This window comes from Cavia porcellus, unplaced genomic scaffold (assembly GCF_034190915.1).
Source record: "Cavia porcellus strain 051 isolate PalLab524CR breed Dunkin Hartley unplaced genomic scaffold, mCavPor4.1 scaffold_13, whole genome shotgun sequence".
Lineage (NCBI taxonomy): Eukaryota > Metazoa > Chordata > Mammalia > Rodentia > Caviidae > Cavia > Cavia porcellus.
In genome coordinates this window covers 66,026,155-66,049,219 of record NW_026947496.1, presented here as the reverse complement: position 1 = coordinate 66,049,219, position 23,065 = coordinate 66,026,155, and the positions used below count along the sequence as shown (strand labels likewise).

The following is a 23,065-nucleotide window of genomic DNA, read 5'->3' as shown; positions in this document are numbered from 1 at the left end:
GGGCTCTGCCTGCTCCTGGGGCTGAACTGACTGTCAAATATCACAAGCAGCTGGGACTCAGGCCACGTTCTGGGAGCACACTAGGATTGCCAGCATCTCGAGTCTTTCCAGTGGCCCAAAGCTCCTCCCCTCACTATCAACATGGACTCTCAAATGACTTCTCTAGTTCCATAAACCTCATTTGGCACAGAGATATTGAATTGGAAGTACTCAGAGATTTCTGCTCCATATAACGTTATTTTACAGTTGGAGAAACTAAGAGGCTGTTGACAATGTGGTACAGGGCCAGGATTTCTAGTACAATCATCACACATTGAAATATTTACATTCAACTGAGGTGGTTTTGTTGTTCTTATTTTGCAGTTTTGGAGACTGAATCCAGGTACAGTCTACTACCAGGCTATATCCTCAGACCTTCTTATTTTGAGATCAATTCTTGCTAAATTGCCCGTGCAGGGCTCTAAATTGCAGTCTTCCTTCCTCAGCTTTCCTCATTGCTGGGATTTTGGGAATGTGCCATCATGTGTGGCACAAAAGAGTTTTCAGTAAATAACTGAAGGAAAAAGCAGTTCGTAATCAGTACAGTAACAGAGATAAAGGAGATACAGAGATAAAGAAGAAATAAATCTTTTTCCTGCTGAAGTCATTGCCTGGAGAAGTGGTGAAACGCACTGGAGACTAGAGGAAGCGCTACTGAGGACAGTGCTCCTGTGGCCCCCACACCGGACGGACACAAAGAGGTCCTCTAGCACAGTGTGTGGAATCCATTAGGTAACATCTGCAATATCACTAGCATATGCACGTCTCTTATTTTGAGAGAAACAAAGATGATTCTAAATGTCTTGTTTTTTTTTTTTTTTTTTTTTTTTTTTTTTTTTTAATGTCTTGGTTTTTTTTTTTTCCAGGAAAAACTGCCTCGACTTCTATACAACTCTTGAGACTTGTCCTTTGGGTTTGGAAAATAAAATGATAAATACAGTTTACATTCAAAATGAAGAAGGACATGAACTTGCAGTGTTTTAGTTACTTTTCTTGATGCTGTGACAAAATATCCAACACCTGAAGTTAAAGAGGAAAGGTTTATTTGGTTCACAGTTTGTATAAGTTTCAGTCCCTAGTTGGTTGGCTCGAAGGCAGGGTGCCATGGCAGAGGGGTATCTCAGAGGAGAAAATAATCACTCATGGCATGAAAGGCAGGTGGCAGCAAGCAATGGCAGCTGCCGTCACTCTGTCCTTCAGATTTTATCCAGGCTGCACAGGCTCAGAGCAGTGCCACTCACGCCCACGGAGGGCCTTTCCATTATCCATATCCAGAGCTATGCCAAACCAAGCAGTGGAGCAATTGCGTAGTCACATACCCTTAATCCCAGTTTCACACACTTTAGATACAAGCACCTCTGAAAATCGCCACCTATGAATACGTGAAGCACTGGGGGAACATCTACAAACAAGTCATGCCACAGAGTCAGCGGATGATAAAGTGTCATCAGAATGTGACTATGTATGTAAACAGGTCTTCAGAAAGATGACTTATTTAAAATATGGTCATTAGGGTCTGCCCTCATTCATTTGACTGCCAGTCCTATAGGAAGAGATATGGACAAAGGTGCATGTAGTAGGAAGACCATACGAAGGGACTGGAGATGCCAGCTAGCTGGAGGCCAAGCACTGATGAGGACACTAGTGCTGCCAACACCTCCATCTCCAGCCTCCAGAGCTGTGAGAAAATCAATTTATGTTGCTTAAAATACTCAGTCTCTGGTAGTATTTTAAAGCACTCCTACCAAACCAAATAGGAGATGACACTTTATCTCGAGCTGCCTCTGTGTCATGGCTTGCTTGTAGATATTCCCCCAGTGCTTCATGCATTTATAGGTGGTGATTTTCAGAGGTGGATGGATTCAGATTCAAGTATTTTCCAGCTTGTTGCAGCAGTAAGTTTTCACCTCTGTCTAGTTTATGGTTTAGAGTTTTCATACTTGTGGATGTCTGTGATGCTGACCCCACGAAGGAACATCTTTCATTGCTTTTATAAGTATGAAATGATATTCCCCCAATAGATAATCAGCATTTCCCTAAGACACCTAACTAATAAGCTGACAAGAACACTGAAACCAGGAGACATGATCTCTGTTCTACCTCCCAAAAAAGCTGGAGTGTTCATTTGTATCCAGGTAACTACTTTGAAACAAACTGCCACCTGAGGCATGTGCTTGATCTCCCACAGGTGTTGATCAATAAGAGGAAAATGAAAAATGACCACTTCTTTCTGTTTTAGTTTTTCATAAACTCTGATTAAAAAATAAGCTCTTATAATTTCTTTTTGCATTTTATCAGATTTGCATTAAAACACTATGACTTACAAGGATAAATTTCCAAACTATAGATAGGGAACTGAGGCTCCAAGGCTTACTGCAAACTCATTAATCTATCAAGATGAGGTAGTCTGCAGTACAGGGACTTTCTTTCCTATACAACTCTCAGTCACTTTAAGTTGGCCAAGGGAAGGCAGCATTATTATTATCTCTAGAAAATAGGTTTGGTCATGATACAACAAAGTACTTGGTATTTCTCACGGATTGAATTGTGTCATTTCTAGAGAGTGTGACCTCCTTGTAGATGTTATTAGCTAAGATGAAGTCAATAGTGTGGGCTGATAATAGAATATGCCTATTTTCTTTATTAAAGTTAAAAACATGGGCATAGACACAGAAGATAGAAGAGAACACTAGAGGAAAATAAAGGCTGCTTGAGTACTGCCTCAGTCAGGAATGCTAACAGCTGCTGCGGAAGTGGGGTGAGAGACACAGAAAAGCTTCTTCCTTACGGCTGTCAGAAGGAGCCAACTTTGCTCACACCTTGATTTCAGTCTTTAGGCCTCTAGAAACGTGAGATAATACATTTTTATTGTTTATGCCACTCAACATGTGGCACTTTGCTAAGGATCCCCTACCAACCTAATGCAGCCCTGCTTGACAAGGACTGCCTGTGTGATTTTAGAGCCAACAGAGAACTCTCTTGGCTGAGGACTGATGGAGGACTGCCTTTTGGACATTTTATACTAGAGAGACCAACTTACCTATTGATCTAGTAACTCCACAGAACTCCTGTCTCCTACTAAGTAGGATGGCCAGCTTCCTCCGACTACTAATTGGAGAATCACAGTGACACACTGGGAGGATGGTCCAGGGCCTGGGCTGCAGAGCTTGAAATTAGGAGGTGATGTCCAAGAAATCACTCCACACAGGGGGTGCGTTACCTCGTGTGCTCTGGCCTCTACATCTACTACGACTACTACGCTCTTTCCCCACTTCCCTGAGGCCTGGAATAGGCTGAGTGATACCTCCAGCTCCTCCTCAGCTAAGGAGGACGTACAGCTTGGAGACTTTCCTCTTTCTCAGCCTTATTTTCTCTTACCCATGTGTCCTTTCTTACCCCTTTCTCTGCTTAGTTTTATTTTATTAGTACGTTTGCATTATGTAAGGTTTACATTCATCTTAGGGAGTAGATATATAAATGTAGCCTGTCTTGAATCTTTTTATTTCCCTTCCCCTTACTATTCACTTCCCTCCCTTCATCTGTGAATCTCCTGTTACCATTTCATTATTGTTATTTTTAATTCATGCTTGTGACATAATGATCGCATTCATTGTGTGTACTTGATATATGTCCATGAGGCATCTTATTTTCTTTGCTAAGTTCCTTTGATGTAACTTCAGCAAAATGTCTCAGTGCAGATTGTTCTCTGTCATGCACACCTCTTTGGGAGTGCCAGCTAGCATGTGACCTGCTAATGGCTTCCCATTATTGCTTTTACTTAACCCTACAATGCCTGCCCATTATTACAGTGCCTGTGCAGAAATCACAGCAGAAGCAGACAAGGGACCTTTTTCTATCCCTAATTCTTGACGCTAAAGGTTTGGATGAACCAGAGCAAACTACTTCTGGGTTTTAATTTTTCCATGTACGAAGTAATCAAATGCTTTACAAGGGGTTTGTTCAGCTACAAAATTCAGTAATATTTAAAAAATCTATATTAACTTCATTTTTTTACGAGAATTCTATCATTTCTTCTTGCTCTCTAGATTGACCTTTGGATGTCCTTACTGCTACTACTTTAGTAAATCTTGTTGACTTCTTTGAAAAAATTCTTACATGCATTTGACTCAAAATTTCAAATGTACCATCTCATAACTGACCGCGTCACAGTAAGACAGCCACTAAAGTATGTCCGAGGTGTGGCCATGGTTTCACTTCATTCCCTCATCCCTGTCACCCACTGGTGTCTTCCATGCTAGGGCAGGTTTTCTGAGAATCTTTTCAAATCCCAATAGCATTCATACCACCATGGTCTCCTATGCTCCTGTAGTTTTCTTAGCAATCATGATCTTGTTACCTTAGATATCTTTGTTTGAATGAAATCTCTAAGGCTATTGACTTTGTTTAGTTCATTTTATATATAATTATCAAAATAACTTCATCAAATAGAAATTACTGTGTCTATTTGAAGGGTTTTGGTGACTTGTGCCAAAATTCTCACCCCAATCTGATAAACTAGGGTAACCAACACCCTTACATGGCTATACTCTATAAGACTGACAAAATTAATCTGCTCTGCTCTCCAGAACATTGGCCATTCCAGACTGTTACCTGCAGCTGCACATCCTAAAATATTTTTATGTTGCTTTTCCAGGTAATTTGATTGTTCCTTCTTTTTACTGTAGAATCAATCCCACCCATTATGAAGAACTCCAGTCTTTCCTTGGATATAAGGACTGTGGGCTGTATTCTATCACACGCACCTTACTCTCAGTGTGTAATCATTTCAATTGTGCATGTCAGATCATGCTGAGGAGACAGTGACTGCTGGCTTGAGGGCAGCTCTCATGCCACGCATGATGTCTCCTCCCTGCTATGTGCTGGAACCAGGAGTTGTGTATAGACCAGTGATGGCTTGAGCTGGAGTTGGCCAAGTGAGAAGGCTTACCTCATGGGCCAGACTAACTGGTGCCAGAGTTAAACTACATTCCTTCAAAGAGTGTAGTATACATTAAGAAAATGTGAATTTTTTACCATTCAGTTTAAACGAATTTTGATTCAACTTAAACCTAGTCCACGTTTTTGAAAATTCTACAACTTCAGGGTTCTGTGTATAGCAGCAGAAAGTAAGGTACATAAAGTAGATTCACTCTCCAAAATCATCAGTAAAGAGACCCTATATTGGTAGGAGAAATCATCTCTGAGAACAATCCTGTCACTCTGTAGGCCTGCATGCTTGTCCCCTTCAGTCTCAGTGGCCACGTGCAAACCACCATGCTTGAGCCATGTACCGATATTCTCAATAGTGACTGCAGAAAGTGTCAGCTTGGCTAGGGTGAGCTCCATTCCCTAGGCTTCCTTTCACTGGTTCAACTAAGTAGGCAAAGACATCAGCCTTATAGGTGCTACTGAAACAACTCCTGTTACTTCCTAGCTTTACTGTAGTGTACACTAGCCAAGTCCGATTTCTGATCTATCTCTGCTTCAAAGCAAGTCAACTGCACCTTTTTCTGTGCCCCATACCACCATGTTCTTTCTCTGTGGTACACATGATTGCTGCAATTTACCACTATATAAAAAGAAGCCACCTTCCTGGTGCAATAACAGCTCTTTGAGAAGAAGGTTCCTGATACCTGTATTGGTAACCTGTAGAATCCCAGAGACTGAGGTAGGAGGATTCCAAGTTCAAAACCAGAATGTACAACTTAATGACTTATTATTGAGAGACTGTCTCAAAACATAAATCCTAAAAAATGTCTGGGGATGTAGCTCATTATAAAGGCCTTGAATTAAATCCTTAATAATGTTCCATTCCCTCTAAAAAATGTGGTTGTATAGCAGATGTGCATTTCACTCATTTTTCCCTCATTGCTGGTAAGTATCCAGTTGATGCTTGTGGAGAGTTTAGGCACTGAGCAGATTTGTTCACAGCCAAAACAGCAAGTCTATGCATTTTAAAACAAAAGGTAGGGGGCTGGGGATTTAGCTCAGCGGCATAAGTACCTGCCTTGCAAGCAGGTGGTCGTGACTTCGATCCTTGGTACCGGAAAAAAGGAAACAAACAAACAAACAAAAAAAGGTAACTTGGCATACATTGGGCAATATGAAAGGAAAACTCATGGCTAGAACTGTGCTCACCCCTTTATGGCATGTGTCTGCCATGCAGCAGGTGTTAAATGTTTATTTGTTAAGTGACTGAACAAAATGCACATATTCATCCCTGGATGTTTGTAAAGCTCTGCTTTCTAGTCACTGGGATAGGAATGACCTTTGGTAGGTGATCTGAAATAAATCCCATGTAAAAACCTCTCCTTGCCTCAGTTCCCTCATCTGAAAGATGGAGACTACAACTTTATCTGCCCAGGACAACAAACACTCTGAGAGAACAAATAAACTGAAAGCATATGCTTACAAACTCTGATGAAGAGATTTTAGCATTTTTCCAGATTTGTAAGCAAAATTTACCAGTGCTGTCCTAGTTGATCTCAATCCAGTTTCCTTTATGTTCACTCCTCTTGGTGAAAAAAAATTAGGATTTTGGTGAAGCCAAAACATAGCTGGATGGCTGTAGCTATGCTGGAGCAATCTTTTTCCATTGTAAACCTCTATTTTTAGGCTCTCCTTGTGTAAGTGGAGACTGTGTTTTCATTATTTTATGTAATCGCTGTGATTTACCACCTCCCCAGGGTGAAGTTTCACATATTTCCCTGGTTTGAATAGTAGAACAAAAATGGGGTGAATATTTCATTGATCGATGCTATTATCTGAGAATGCATTTTGAAAATGAATTATAAAATCATCTTAGAATAGGATATAGGTAAGAAAAATCTGATTGGAATCTGTAAGTACATCAACCCCTAGCCTCCCAGCTGACAGGACTAATGCAACTCATGTTACAGGTGCATTCCATGGATGCTAATTTCATCTATAATTCTTTTGGCAGAGTCCAAGTTTGTGTTTAATTAACTAAATGACTTGAGCCATCCAATGCTTGTTGCTACTAATGTATCACAATTAGAGCAAACGGTCACCATGGAAACCACTGGCTCCATTGTCATAATTCCTAAAACAAGGATGGTTTACTTTTGAGCCATCAAATTCTTGACTCTCCACAGCATACGTTTACAGTTATTACTAAATTGGGATTCCGTCACTTTGGAATCTAATGTGCAGTTTCTCATTTCAAATGAATGTCGTTACGAGGTGTCTGCCATTTCAATGATGTTTGCCAAGTTCCACTCATTCCCATATCCCTCATATTTATGTTCAATTAGGGAGATATTGCAGTCCATAAAAATAGATGTGAATTCACCATGGGAATGGAAAAATGCATCTTTTTATCTACAGTACCAAAAAGGAGATATAAAAATCTGTTAGGTTAAAATTGTGACAACCTTGAAATTCATTATCTACATTCACCACAAAGCTGGTCTTTTCTCCCCACCCTCCTGTGGCAAGAATATAGTTTCAGTAATTTTATTGGCAGGGTCTGCTTCACCCCTGGAAAGAAACCAGAGGTACAGTATTAAAATTCTGGACCACACTGCTGTAACATAACGAGGAAGAAGATGGAGTCTAGTGCTCCTAAAGAGGTGCTAACACGTGGTTTACAATTTGAGTCATTGTAAAGCAATTTCTGTACTCTGTAAGTGGATATAAAAATGAAAAGTAACATGCATCATTTCTTTACTAGCACATAAAAGTAATTTTGGAAATAAAGCCACATATGTATCATCTTCTGTACCATGCATTGGTCCTGGGCCCAAGGACTGTCCAGTGTGCTGTGTCTATAAGTTGAGGGTGCTGTCCATCCCACTCATTACTGGTAGCTCTGTTTCTGAAAGTAAACTGTGGTCCTAAGTCATAAAAATTACACTGAGTTGCGTTTTTTTGTGGTGATAGGGATTGAACTCTGAGACTTCTGCTTGCTAGGCAAGCAAATCTACTATGAGCTTTACCTCCAACATTACCATTTAATATTTAATCATCAAAAATCCTAAAACACAATTCACCTCCCCAAAAATGATTTCTCTTTAAGTCAGCAAATATATATTTTATTTTATTGGCCAGAAAAAATAGTGGATGCTATACTACTGAATTTAAATGCCAGATAAACATTTGATGTACTTTTAGTGTTATGCCCTAGTGATATATTAAAATTATTAATACTTTATTTACAATTAAAACTTAATTGAATGTACTGCATTTTTATTTGCTAAATCTGGCAATGCTAGAAAGCAAAATCTTATACAGATAATTTTTGTTTCAGTCCTAAAATACTGTTAGTAGATGTAACGGGTCTCTCACTTTGTTACTCCATGTTTGTGGTGAATTCTCAGTTCTCCCTACAGGCCAGGCAAGGAAAGGGAGGTTAGAGAGACATGACACACAGGACAGTGAGGAGTGACACATCCAGTGGCTATAACCATTTCACTATTGGCTACTAATAGAAGGAGGAAAATGCAAGAGTTTAAGAAAAATGGCATTGGACTGCTGAACCAGGTCTCCATAGCTCTCTTATTCATTACAAAACAAAGCCACATCCAATGATTCTGAGTGCATAGTCAAAGGGTAGTGCGACTATTTATAAAAGTGGAAGATAGGATAGGCATGAGTTCATTAGTGCTTAAAGCCCATTTCCTTCCTCAGCTGAATGTCTGATAAAATTTGAGTTCTTTAAACTTAGGGTGGTGGCACACACTGTAGACCCAACCGTCTAGAAGCCTGAGTTTGGAGGACCTTAAATTCAAGCCCAGTAGAGTGACAATGTAGAGTCATGTAAAGATCCTGGGTTCAGTCTTAAATACAAATATTTTTAAAGTTAAATTTTGTAAATCTACCTTGGTAAGGCCTTCTCACTCACAGCAACCATTATCAGTAGGTAAATTTATAACAAGTAGGAGTTCCTTTCTTGAAAATGAATCTCTAGATAACTCCATGTTTACTGTATTTTGGGACGTCTTGGTCTTAGTCTTGACTAGATCTCCTGAGAACAGAACTTGCCATGCAAAGACCAATCATTTTCTAAATTCTTTCTATTTCTTGCATCTTCTAAGTGCACATATGCTGACTCAGAGCCACTACATTGTCCAATTTAGACTTTTATTGACATCTGACATTTGAGTAATATCCCATTTCCTCCATTTTATCAGTTAGAGCCAATTTAGTCTTCACATTATGTTGATAAGCTAAATTGTTAGCAGAAGCTGTGTCACTGCAAGAGGAGAAATTCGTGTTCAAATTACATTTAATTGCCTTCATTAAGCACTACAGCATTCCATGACACATAGTCAAGAGGAGGGCGGACTGAAACAAGCTCCGTGCCTCTCATTTCCTGAACATGCCAGGCTTCCTGCCCCTTCTGTCCTTTCTGTGTGTGTCACTGTCCTCTTCAGTACTGTGGTCAAGGAAAGGACACCCACACATTCTCCAGCGGAAGACAATGAGCATTTTCTGAAAATAAATCCTTTTTAAAATCTCTGGTGATAGAGGTTTTAATAAAGCAGCATTCCTGACAAATTTGCACTCTCCTGTGGGGTTAAGAGTGGCCAGTTTCTGCTTGGCGGAACAGCACCTAAGATCAAGAAGTGTGGACATTCCCACAGCATTTCTGCCCTGTTATCTGGAACCACCTGCCGACAAGTTCTACCCAATGTAAACTGTACCTTTCAAGATGTGGTTTCCTAACGGAGTGAGCAGAATGAGTGTTTCTATGACAGCTCCTAGTAAAGAAATGCGGCTTTGTGTTGGCTAGTCATGAAAAGGATTTAGGATAGATTCAAATTAGATGTTAAAAGGATGTTTATCTAACTCAGTTCAATCTGCTCTTATTCTATTTGTAATATTTCACTGGGATGTTTAAAAGTCACAGTTGCAACAGAAAATAAACTATTTTGACTTTTTAAAGCAGCAAGCTTCACTGTTCCTTTGTACTCATCACTTGGCAAGTGACCACATTTCCTAAACACGTCTTTGGCATTAAGTCTCACAATCTTGGTTGCCAGAAATGTGCTTGGCCCGCTAGACCTAGTACTTTCCTTTCAGCAAACACTTAAATGGCACTTACTACATGCCACCCAAATTCCAAGGGTTAAAATGCTAAATGTTACCTCATTGAGTGATCATGTCAACACTACCATCCATTACTTCTGCATTTTACAAGTAAAGAAACTGACACCTGAAAGAAGCAGTTTACTCAAAATTATCTATGGTTTCTTCAGGTAGAGACAGGGTTTGAGTTTGGGCTCTAAAGATGAGAGGAAGAATACAAGTGGTGATGGAACTAGCCAACGGTTATTAAGCACTTGTGGTTTCCTTGTCACTGGGCTAAATAAGCATAATTCACTTTCTTCAGCAATTCCGTAGTAGAGGTATTTCTAACACCCAGGGCCCCGACATTTGCACTAAAGGAGTAGAGAAGTTTAAAGATTTTCTCAGAGTCTAAATTTGCACCTGGACACATTGCCCAGGACAAGAGCTTTAAACTGTTACATCAGGAGTTCCCCCACCCCCAACACTACACTGACTTCCTTATTGCTGAATTGAAACAGTTTTAACTTTTCAAAAACTGTAGTCTTCAAAAAAAGTCAATATTTTTCACAGAAATTTTTTTCCAATCTCCTCTAAACTTGTCTATATCTTCTAAAAGATATTAAGTATTTTGTCATTTTCATTATCATTTTCTCCACAAAGCTTTCTCCATCCTGCTCACTCTGTCTTGGAGTTCTATTCATGTCATTTACTCCTCCCTTCAGTGTATTTTGTTTTCCAGACTTGCAGGAATTATTTATAACACTGTTTCTTTTGTTTGGAAACAATGCCTTTGTCCAGTCTGACAAGCTTGTGCTTTATGGTTTCTGGGTAATTGATACTATCCAGATAATTGTTATTCCTATGTCAATGTTTTTCAAATTTATATTTACCTTTTTTCACTTTAATGTCACTTTAATGTCGTGTGTTTTTAAATCACTTTACAGTTTCCTTTTTGTTAAAAATGTGAAATATGAGTTGAAATTATTTTCACTTTTGTAATAAATAGCCAGTTCACCCTGCATTATATGTGGAGCAGAACATCTTAATGACATGATTTGCAATGATGCTTTTACTATAACCCAAAATTTCCCTATACAAATGTTTGTTTTTATATCCTGTATCTATTTCTATTATTTATCCAGCCTTATAACACTGTTATAACATTTTATTTGTGCTGACTTTGATTTATCTTTCCATATGATTTGATAAGTAGCTTTTTCTAAACATCTTTATTATTTTTTTCTTCCAGATTAACTTTAGAATCAATTTATCTAATTCCATTACAATTCTTATCAGAATTACATTGAATCAGTATTTGATGTTGCAACTGATAACCTCCTTATACAGAATGCATATCCCTAAATTCATTACAATATCCTTTAGGTTTTTCTTCTTCAAGTTATTATTTATGGCAGGATTCTTTATTTTTTAAAAAATTCACTGAATGCTCCTATGATACAAGGCATTTTAGTTAATCAATCAGTGAATTTTAAATTAAGATTTTTTTTTCAAAGCTTCAAATAGAAAAATAAATTCCCCTGGAATTCTCTGTACCAAGACTTGATGACACCATGTGAAAATCAGTTCAAATAAGAAAAATATGAGACCTTAGTGTCAGATATTGAGACTTAATGTCATCATCTTCTGGAATAGTTTGAAACGCTGCAAGTCATCTAGAAGAGGCCTGAGAAAGAAAACTGAGACATGACCAGCCTTTGCTAGTTAGGGGTCATATGTATTTGGAAGAATCCTGAAAAACATTTGACCTTGTTGTTAAATCAAAATATAACCATTCTGTAACTCTGAGGAGGAAATAACACTGTTTTGTACAATGGGAAGATGTGACCATTTTCTTCTACCTTCCTGCCTTGGGAGAAGTGGTGCCTTATGTTTATTTTCTGTGTCAGGGATAAATAATGCCACATATTTCAATTGTTCATCAAAAGCCCAGTCACCGCCTGGGCTAAAATGCTGTCAATTGTAATTGAATCTTGTTGAAATAGGCATGACATATGTACATATGTTTGCAATTTTGAGTGCATAGACTAAATCCTATCCAACAGTTTAAAGACAGGAGGGGAGGCAAATATTTTACTGATAAAAATAAGCTGAACATTTCTATTATCTGTGCCTTTACATTTTAAGCAAACCCTAATTAATCTGGTAGCCACCAATTCCAAACTCATGTTCATTTAAACTAAGTAAAATGTACAGAATTTACCTTGGCTTTTACAACATATTTCCTAGGCAAATACAAAGGGTAAATACATTGGGAAACTGTTTTTAAGGTCTTTAAATCACATAAATATGTTTTTAATAGATATATAAATACATAGAAGCACTATATATTCATGCTGCTGATAATTTTATGTTCATACTATCTGTTCATTAAAGAACCTCATTAATTTACTTTGAAAAAGTAATTGGTTTAACCTACTTTGCATATTTGAAAGAAATTCAATCCTGCTTTCTTGAAGATAAGCAATGGGTTTTTCACAGAATCTAATTGGTCCTCAAACTAATTCAAATGCAGTTTTACTGAAGTTGTCTTTAACAGTTTTTTCCTTGGTGCCCAAATAAATTACTTTCTCTCTTTTAAACTTAAGTCTTCCAAGATATTAATAAAGGTGAGTGGCCATTTCCAAATCTTTACTAGTTACCCGTCAAAAATCCCTTTTACCTTTTATCCTAATTTTCCCCTTTGATGCCACTTGGAGAATTCTATACCATGACAGCCTATTGTATATTTTAAGACAGCTATTATATCCCTCCAGCTCTCTTATCTTCTCCAAATTAAATATATTCCATTTCTCTCTGAGTTAGAGCTCAATGTTTTCATATCCTCTTAAACTTGACTGCTCATGCTGAATCCAGACCTATGCTGGGTCCAATAGTTCTCAGGGTGTGTAGAGTTTCTGCCTTGAAATCAGGGACTCATCTTTGTCTTCTGAACATCTTAGCCCAAAATGTGGCATGTGAAATACATATTGCCAATAGTTTCAATCATTACCCTTATGGTATCTCAATTCTAAAGGGAAATTCGAGGATGTAACTACGATTGTCACACTCCTATTACAGATGGGAAAACTAGGAAACAAAGAGTTAAAGACTCACAGCTAAGGGCTTATAATCCAGCAGTTCTTGTTAGTGTAGGGACCTCTGAAAGATAGCTCTGGCTCTCCTGTTTCTAATTGCTAAAGTAATCTCCAACCCTCCTACAAAGCTATATTATTTATACCCCAACTATAGATTAACTATTGCAGACAAGACAAAGAAGTAAGATCTGAAAAGTCAGAGAACTTCAAGGTAATTAATGTTAAGGTTAAGATTCTAGGGTATTAGCTTTTAATTCAAAGGTCTTCCCACAACATTAGCTATGGGCATGGTGAATGTCTAAAAATTCTCTCATAGTTTTTATAATTTTTGTAGTATTATACTGTGAATTAACTTTAGTGCTTTACAGCTTTAGACTTCTCTTCCTTTTGTAAGATAGAAATGGGAATCTTGTTCATATGTAGTTTTTGACTTAATAGATCTGGATAGGGTCTGAGATTCTGGGCTTCTACAAAGCTCTTAGATAATGCCAATTCTTTTGGTCCCTGAATCACTTTTAATCAGTAAAAACCAGCTATTGCAGCTCTTCATTCAGGTTGTTTCTGTTTCTAATTAATGAGAAACTTGGCCTTGATAATCTCAAAGGCCACTTCCAGTAAGTCTATGACAATTTTCCTTGTTTACTGGCCTTTCTCTTATAATTTCTTTACCTTCTAAGGTGACTTTCCAAGAGGTTAGGTATGATCCAAAACAGAAGTTTAAGGTTAGGAAAGGCCTTCCAAACTACTATCTCCCAATCCTGAGAGCCACTTTCTAACTCCTGCTTGTAAAATGCCAATACAGCAAGCACTTTAGTACTCATGGTGGTTGAAAAGGATGCCTGAAAATAGTGTATACCCATTAGTCCAGCATAGATACTCAGCACACTTGAGTTTCTATCCCTTCTTCTCCATTACCACCATCAAGAAATTTACTGGTTTAATTCCAGCTCCCCCCATCTTGAAAATTCCTAGAGCTTAATAGTGATTTCATAAAATCTATCATACATATTATAGTTACATGAAGAAACACACTCCTTTTTTTACAACTTTATCCTAGAATAAAATATTTCTTCTTTGTTTGCTGAATCAGAATATGAAAAACCTCCTTAAAATAGAGTGTTTAAGCACAAAAGACTAAGGCTCATATAAAAAAAGGAAAACAGATCCATGGAAAGATGTGGAAATCACAGTCTAGCATGGTGTTCCAGAAAAACTTAGATAATAAAGCACCATTTAGACCCCAGGTACCAATATGTCTACTATCCATAAAAGCATCCCAATTTAGAAAAGACAGAGTTTACTTTAGCTCACCTTAACCATTCATCCAGCTCACTCCTCATTATTATTTGCTAGACTACAATAATAAGAACAGACTGTATCAGTGACATGAAATATACTGTTTCAGGCCCTGTGCCTTCGTTCTGTGTAGCACTGCAAATTAACCCTCTAGTTAATTTGCATAAGCCTCTTGAGTTTGGATGACGTGAGTTGGCCTATCATAGATGGTAATTAAACCTCCATCTCTTGGTCCAATCCTGTTTTGTATAAAAGTTCTATCATTGCTCCCATCTTCTCTTGCCCAGAAAAAAGAGTGACTTTTTGTGTGAAATATATTTTACCCTCCTTTCTGGTGCCTTTGTCTCATATCTACTGGTCCATATAAAGTCTTCAGACTCTCTCTAGTTTTAATTGGTATAAAGCATCCTTGCCCTGTTGTGGTGAAGACAGGATGAACGCAGTGATGGAAATGGATAACCCAGTCTAAAAGGTGGTCAAGGTGGTGAACATGATGGAGGTGTGGCCTGGGTGTGGCAGTGGAAACAGGAAAAACAAAGGGATTAAACAGTTACGTTGAAGGACTTGATCAAAGGAAACTTCTTTTTCCTTAAGAATTCCTAGAACTCCCCAGTTTCTTCCCTAAGTGTTTTGGCCTTACCTCAGCACACTTGGTTGTTGCATAGCTCATTGCCCTCATTCTTGTTCTCAACTAGGAAATCACCATAGAGGCTCCTTGATACAAGGCCGTCATTTTCTACAATGAATATTAGTGCTTAGTATCCCCCAGGCACTGTTCCAAGGACAAGGTAGATTATTTCATCGAGTTCCTCAAAATTATCCAAGAAGATAAAGATTGAAGGTATAGAATAGGAAGCTCAGCAAACTTAAGCAGTAAGCACAAGGCTTGAGAGGCTCACATGCAGGTGGGAAATACATGAGTCACGACTCATTATCCCTGTGTAAGCTTTTTTTTCTGTAGACTGCTTTGCATACAACTACAACCTAAATTTTCACGAGTATCCTGCATTCTTCCATTGATTTCACTATGTCTAAGGGATCACAAATTACTGCTATTCATTAAATAGTTGCTTTTGATTCCTGTTTAGTCATGCCAGCAATATTTCAGCTAATCTTTTCTTGCTGATTATAAACTTTCACTCTACTGGATAGTGTGATAATTAAAGGTGAACTAAAAACTCTTCACTAACTTAGAACATATGTAGCCTTGGGGATCATCTGAGGCTGTGGAAACCTAAAATGTAGATTTCTATAGAGACAATGGAATAGGACAGATATCATTACTTGAATCATGAAAATAAAAAATGAAATCCCAAGATACTTGTTTTGAATATATTGCAGTCCAATTTGCTACCTTTGCAGTTACTGACTTCTCTTCTAGTGTGACTTTCTTTTTAAATATAAGGCCAGTTATTCACTAAAGACTAAAAATTCCCCTCCAAATACACATTAACTCATTTGGTTCTAAGTAGCCGTTTCATGACCACATTCATATATTTTAACAGCAATGAGAATACATGTGAAAATGCCTTATAACAATATAGAGATTAAAAGTCTGGTTAGTTCATCTGCAAGGCAATTGCTTTGTTGAACCAACTTGAAACCATCATGAATAGGCCGGTTGGAAAATGATTGGCAAAGGCCTTTCATGTGAGCTGATGTTAGGCGGTACAAATGACTCTGAAAATCATCTCTGGTATGACCAATTTATTCATGGATGACTTTGCACATTTTAAAAGAAATGATCCCGTAACTGCTAGTGCTGGGGGGTCAAATATTCTACACTCTTTTAAATTTAAAATCTATGCAATCCTTAGCTCAATGTAGTTTGCCAAGACTTTTTTGCAAGTGGGAAGTACTGTGCCTTCCATAAAACAGGTGGTCAATCATGGTTGCTGAATGACCCTATGTTTTCCCAAAAGGAAAAGAGAAGTTAAAAACATTAATATTAATCATAGGAAGAAACAGTTAAATATGTCTAAGTGAAAGCAAGTGATCCAAGAATCAAGGGTAAAGACTAGGAATCTCTTTGGCATAAATACTCAGACATAAATGAGATAGTTATATCTAGAACGAAATTACTTACTACCAGCACTTACTGCATTTAACAGAGTGATGTTCAAAATGAGTTTCCAGGTTGGCTGGTTTTACTTTAATTTCACCATTACTAGAGGGAACTGGGCTCTTCATGGTATCTGAGGATCACACTGGATTCCTAGCTCATGTTATTTCCTAGGTGACAATTTTATACATATCTTTCAAAATCAAGTCCCTGCTTTGCCTGGTCTTTAGATGAATTTGATAGTTGTGATTAATATTTTACAGAATAGAAGTTATCAGAAAAAAATTCTGCCAGTTCCAAAAACCCCTATTTGCCCATGTACTCATCACAACTGTGCTACAGGGAAGTTCCAAACATTTCAACTAAAGATTTAATACTTCAATCTACTGAAATGAACTGGCAAGAGACAGAGTAATGGGAGAAAAGTCCCCCAAAATTTATTTGATCATACTGTTATATGTACAAGAGTCCTCATATAGACAACCCACAAACCAAGGATAGACTATTTTTATACTTAGTCTCAATGAAACACAAGGTACCTATATAGAAACCCCATTAGAATAAAAAAAAAAAAAAAAGAGATACGATTTAATGCTAATAGTGGAGAGGGACAGCAAGACCTGTCTGTCTTGATTCTTATTGGCTTTCCTAGGGCTAAAAAGATAGACATCCTTTCTGGGAGGGGCATCTTATGACATAAACAATGTAGGGCCAAGAATGTCTTTGTGGGTCAGTCTGGCACGAAAGATGGGGAAATTTTGAGGATTCTTCTTAGGCTTTATGGCTGGCTTTGGGGAAAAGGAGGCCTGCTCTATCGTCCACAATGGAGAAAAAGAATTCTAATTTTTGTGTTATAAATGTGGACAAAGCTTCTCAGCATACACGAGAGAATTCAAACAGGTAAGAAATCCTATGAATATAGAAAATACAAAACACATTCAATAAGAAACTATCCCTCACTGTACACAAGAGAACTCACACAGATGAGAGACCCTAAGGTATGAAACATAGGAACACACAGAATTAAGAGAGAAATTGCTTCTGAGAACTTCACTTCAGGTATCATTTTATGAACTCCCTCAGGGTCATGCACTCTGCCTTCTCTCTTGGTTGACCAAGGAACCATCCCAACTGCTCCACTTTTGAGCTACGGCCCCCATTCCTCCTGTACTCAATACAGAAATATATGTCCCCACCTCCACCTCGCATCATTAGTAATTTTCTAGACCATCTTCGTCTGAATACAAGCATGTTATCATTTCTTCCTGCATTCAGTTTCATCTATTGAACCAACTACCCTTCCCCTTTGAAATGTCATTTTCATGTTTCTTTATGGTTTCAGATATCCAGATCTTTTCAAAGATACAGCAATAAGCTATGGCTTTATCACTGTTATTTCTAATTCAAAAGCTGTCTTCAAACTTAGTAAATGAAAGTGTTGACTCTTTTGAATTTGAGAAGTTATACAAGTTATTTTGAGTGGTGGAAAACTACATATTTATGAGCTCCTTGAATCTGTAGAAATGCTGATATATGACAAGAAAATTTATATACCCCCAATTTTCTCTGTGAAGCAGTGCCGCTTTACTCTGATTAAAAGTTATTAACATAGGAATTGAAATTATAACTAGGACTATTTCATTCAAATAAAACAATACAGTTGGCCTCCATGTTTACAAGTTCTGCATGTAGGTAATTTAACCAACTTGAGTCAAAAAATTCAAGATATTCAAGAGATAAACTGCATCTGTTCTGACAAGTATAGGCTTTTTCTTTGTCATTAGATGCTAAACAATCTAGCAACCATGTACATAGCATTTACATTTTGTGATGTGCCATAATCTAGATATTTAAAGGACTTGAATAATGTGCCTAGGTTAAATGTAAATACTGCTTCACAAAGGAACTGAGAACGTGGATATTGGTGTCTGAGGGGCTTCCTAAAACTGATCCCACATGGCTACTGAGAGATGACTATATATACACTTCCATGATTTGTTGTTTTAAGGAAAAAGTAGTTCTGTTCTATGGTAATTAGTATTGGCTTTCATCTTCTTTACAGCCCTGGTAACTGTTTTATACTGTTTAGATACCTTACATTTTTTCCAGTGTTAAAATTTAGTGTAGGCTCCAGAAATGTTTTATGTCTAAGTTGTAATTATAAATATCACATTGGAAATTAGTGCTAAGCTTGCTCTTACAGTGTTCAGATTGTGATTCATGCAAAGATAGCAAAGATGAAAACACCACGTGTTACTAATATCTCAGTGATAGTGTAAAGTGTTCTCACCTTAGGGATTCATTGAGATAGTTCCTAAAATAAAATGTCAATTTGTTTCAGAATATAAAAACCATTATGATGAATACAACTTGGCAACTTACAACTGTTTAGTTTTTATTCTAACCAAATCTGAAAATCTATCAAATGTGCTCCTATACTGGAAAAGTTTCTTCAGTTTTGATGGGTTTAATTTCTTTGTTTACTAATTGGCACCTTCACTACAGTATGAAAGGCTGCTCTCTCTCTCTCTCTCTCTCTCTCTCTCTCTCTCTCTCTCTCTCTCTTTGTGAATTACATCTAGGGAACATTCTGTTCTCATCAGAGTGACTGATATACTTTATTATGAGCTTGATTATTAGGAAAAGTTCTTTACTTAGAGATTTTGTTTTTATAATCATATTGTCTTCTATGTTTATTATGTATTTTATTGTCATATCTGAGGAGTTCAAACACCTTCATGTCTTATAAAACCATCTTTGGGATTTCATAGATTGAGCTTGGAAAATCATGAAGATTTGTTTCCTCATCTTAGAAGAAAAGAGAAGATATAGAAGTAATTAGACTTATTTCCTATGATTCCATATATGTTACATAGGAAAAATCAAAGTGGAAGAGTTCCTGGGTAATTGCTGGATTAAATTTGTATAGGAAATGTTATTAATCTAAATATTCAAAAACTGTGTGCTCTACAGAAACTGCTTACAGATTTACGAATGTCCTTACAGTTTATATGTGCCAGAGTCCTGGCTATGTTTAACTGATGATGTTGGATAACAACAGTCTATTGTTGATGCAGGTAAACAGTGGCCCAGTGGAACACTGCCTGTAGTGATAAAGTACTATTAGAATAGAAGCAAACACATTTGCTTTTATATTATCTGTGGCTGCTTTTGCACTACAATAACAGAAGTGATTAACTGTGATTGAGACATTATATCCTCTAATAGATTTATTTAATTAATTTGTTATAGAAAATGTTTGCTGATTTCTAGTATAGTTTTACTAGTCATAATATTAGTTAGTTTAAATAATCGACTATCTGAATTTTTTTTTAATCTAAACTTTTATGGCCCTAAGGTTTTCAATTAAGAATACATATCGGTGTTACCAATGGAATTTCATAAAACTGGGTGTTATGGATTAAGAATTTGTGATCAACTTAACACCAACTGGATTATATAGTATGGTGCTGAGCATAGATGTTCCACCTGAAGAAAGTTGCCAGCATAAATAGCGACGTGGCAAAGGAGAAGCTGTTGCATTGATGTGTTGAGGCATTGTGGGTTCTCCTACATGTTGCTGTTTGAGCTTTGGTTCTCTTGGAGAAGCTCTGGCCCTCACATCGAGCATTGCTTCCTGTCTCCGGATAGGAAGATATGTGCCGCTTGGTCTCCAGGATGAACTTGTCAAGCTGGCTTCCTGGCATATACTCCACTGTGCTTGTCATTGGAGGAGCTCAGGCCTCTATGTCGTTGAAGATGGTTGTGGTGCTTTTCAGAATAGCCTTGGTCTTGTGAGTGTGACTTCTCGGCTCCAGCGTAGAATCCTCAACCTACCAGCACAGCTCCTGTGGCTGGCATAGACTTTCAGGCTTCCACTGTTGACCTTTGGGCCTGCCCAATACGGATCCATAAAAGATACTTGCGTGAATCCTTCTTGTGGGTACCAGACCTCCAGTTGGACTCGTCGAAGGCATTGTCATGAGTTCAGGGTCTTCGTATGGACTCATGTGGGACATTGCTTTGGGATGAAAGCCCTTGGTTAAATATTCTGTCTTTGGTGTTGCAGATAGATTTCCTGCATTTTCTTGTGTTAACTCTCGGTGACCATCATAAATAAATTATAAACTCCATGTCCTGATTCTTATTGTTCTTTGTGCAACCCCTGACTACAATACTGGGTTATGTAGGACCCAGCCCACTTATTTTCTCATTTGAGAGTCTTGCAATATTCTTGGTAGCATTTGTATATTTTGACGTAGGGTTATTCTGTTATACATCAAAATTTTTTCTTTGTGAAAATTGTGTTCATTTATTTTTATAAATTATCTGTAACATTGCTACTTTTATATGAAACTAATCTTAATCATTATCCTTAGACATAGTATATTTAAAACATTTTGATTAGCTTTATTATCTTATTTCAAATGCCAAAGATACAACCCAATTTACTTGTTGGTTGAATTGCATTTTATATGAACTCTAATCAGATTTTTCATATTTGTAAATTGCCAGTAATAAATTAACCACAGCACTTTTGTCCCCATCATCTATAGATACTGCTGTGTCACTTGTATTCATTTCCAAAGGTGTTGCCATTAGCTGCAAATCCATCTCAAGCACCAGGGTAAAGGCCTAAATAAGTTTAGAATATTTGGGCAAATCTCATACAGCCTATCAGGATTCATAAAGGAAAAAAACTCATAAAGGAAAAAAATCCCACAAAAACCCAAGGGAGGTAACTTCATGAGCTTTGATCAGAAAATCCAATAAAACAAGTATTAATTACCTAGCACTGCATGAATTAATGAAGAAAAATAATTTGTGTTAATTTGTAATATTGTTAATGTCAGTCTCATATCTTGTTTTTAAATAGATGTAGACATCCTTTTTTCTTCTGGAGCTCTTGACAATGTATAACAATTTGGTGGGCCCTGATTTGTAAGCTAATGATATCTGACATTTTGCTTGTTTATTAGCTCTTCTATCCCTTATTAAGAAACTTTTAATGGCTCCTTTTATTTTATAATTATCTGTATACCTTCTATTCTTTCCGGAATGTAATAGAAAATACTGGTTACACCCCATCCGACCTTGCCTGGTATATCATATTTGAGGATACCGTTCATTTTTTGTTGTCATTTTAAACAAAACAGAGCCCAACAAAACAAAACAGAACACAACAAAACAAAACAGAACACAACAAAACAAACAGAACCCAACAAAACACTTTCACTCCTTTGCCAACCAAAGCAAAAGAGTGAAAGTGGCACAGAACTCTAAAACAGGACACTAGGAAATCAACAATGACCACCACAATATATCCTGCTATCTTCACAATAGTTGTCCATACCATCAGACATAGTAAAACCAAATCAAATCGAACTAAACAAAGCCAATAAAAATGTAACACTGAATAAAACAAAACAATAAATTGGAACAAAACAAAACAGAACAATGCTGCACATTGTTTTCCTTAACATAGCTGCTCATAGGATAAAACTGGGGCTGGTGGTATGAGCATCTACTTGGGGGATGGCAGTGTGCATTGTGTCAGCTGTGGGAGTGATCCTCCTGTCTTGTTTTTGAAGTACAGTCTTTTGATCCTGTTCATTTAGTCAGGTACAGCAAGCTACATTTAAGAAAGGATGACTTTATGGAGACCTTGCAAGAAACTGGCTTGTTGCTTGTTTTTATAAATTCTCAGCATTACAAGTGAGGTCTGTGACTATATTAGCTCAGGAATGTTAGAGTAATTTGGAAACTTGGGAAAGGAAAAACTTCTTTAAATTTATAAGTACTGCAGGGAATCTGACTGCATTTCTTGAGATTGGCCTTTTAGGCTCAGGCTAGAAAGTAATATAGCCTTTGAAAATCTAATACAAGCTTCCTTAAAAAAAATTCAAGCATGGAAAACTTATGCAAGCCTATATATTAACACTTGCTGCACATATGTAAATATTCAGCCTGAGCCTAAAGAGATCTGTCTTATTTTACAATTACAAATAAACTTTTTTGGGGATTATTTTTGGTCCAAAAGAGGAAAGACTGTCAAGATGCAAAATAATTACTAGAATATTCAGTGGAAAACTATTCATTATTTAGAATAATTCCTTCTAAGTTATTCAACTGGGTCTTTCACTGTCATTGAACTATTTTATAGCTCTATAATATGTAGCTCACAATAGTGCAAAAATAATTCTTGGCTGTATACAGCCAGATAAATTTGTTCAAGTATATCCAGAAAGATCAGTTGACTTTTCTATATTTGCTCCATGGAAAAGTGTGTGTACACTTTCATTTTTAACTTTTCCTTATTCCATATGAGTTTATTTTTCTTTGATTTGTCCTTTACAATAGTTGTAACACATTTTAGGTTTTTTCCTTGACTAATAAATTACATAATCAAATCTCAAACATTTATTAACTTTGTTTTAATTGCAAAGTTGGATATTTCCCAATAATATCAAGCTAACCTAAATCTTCTCTCCCTTCTTGATGGAAAACTGTGAAAAGTACAAGAAACAAAGTTCTGTTACTT

The 23,065-nt window shown here is 37.1% G+C and overlaps 1 protein-coding gene across 10 annotated transcripts in view; it reads right to left on the bottom strand.

Annotated features, from left to right (window-relative positions):
* Grm7 (glutamate metabotropic receptor 7) overlaps positions 1-23,065 on the bottom strand; it is an 808,103-nt gene that overhangs the window by 123,192 nt on the left and 661,846 nt on the right. The window lies entirely within an intron of this gene.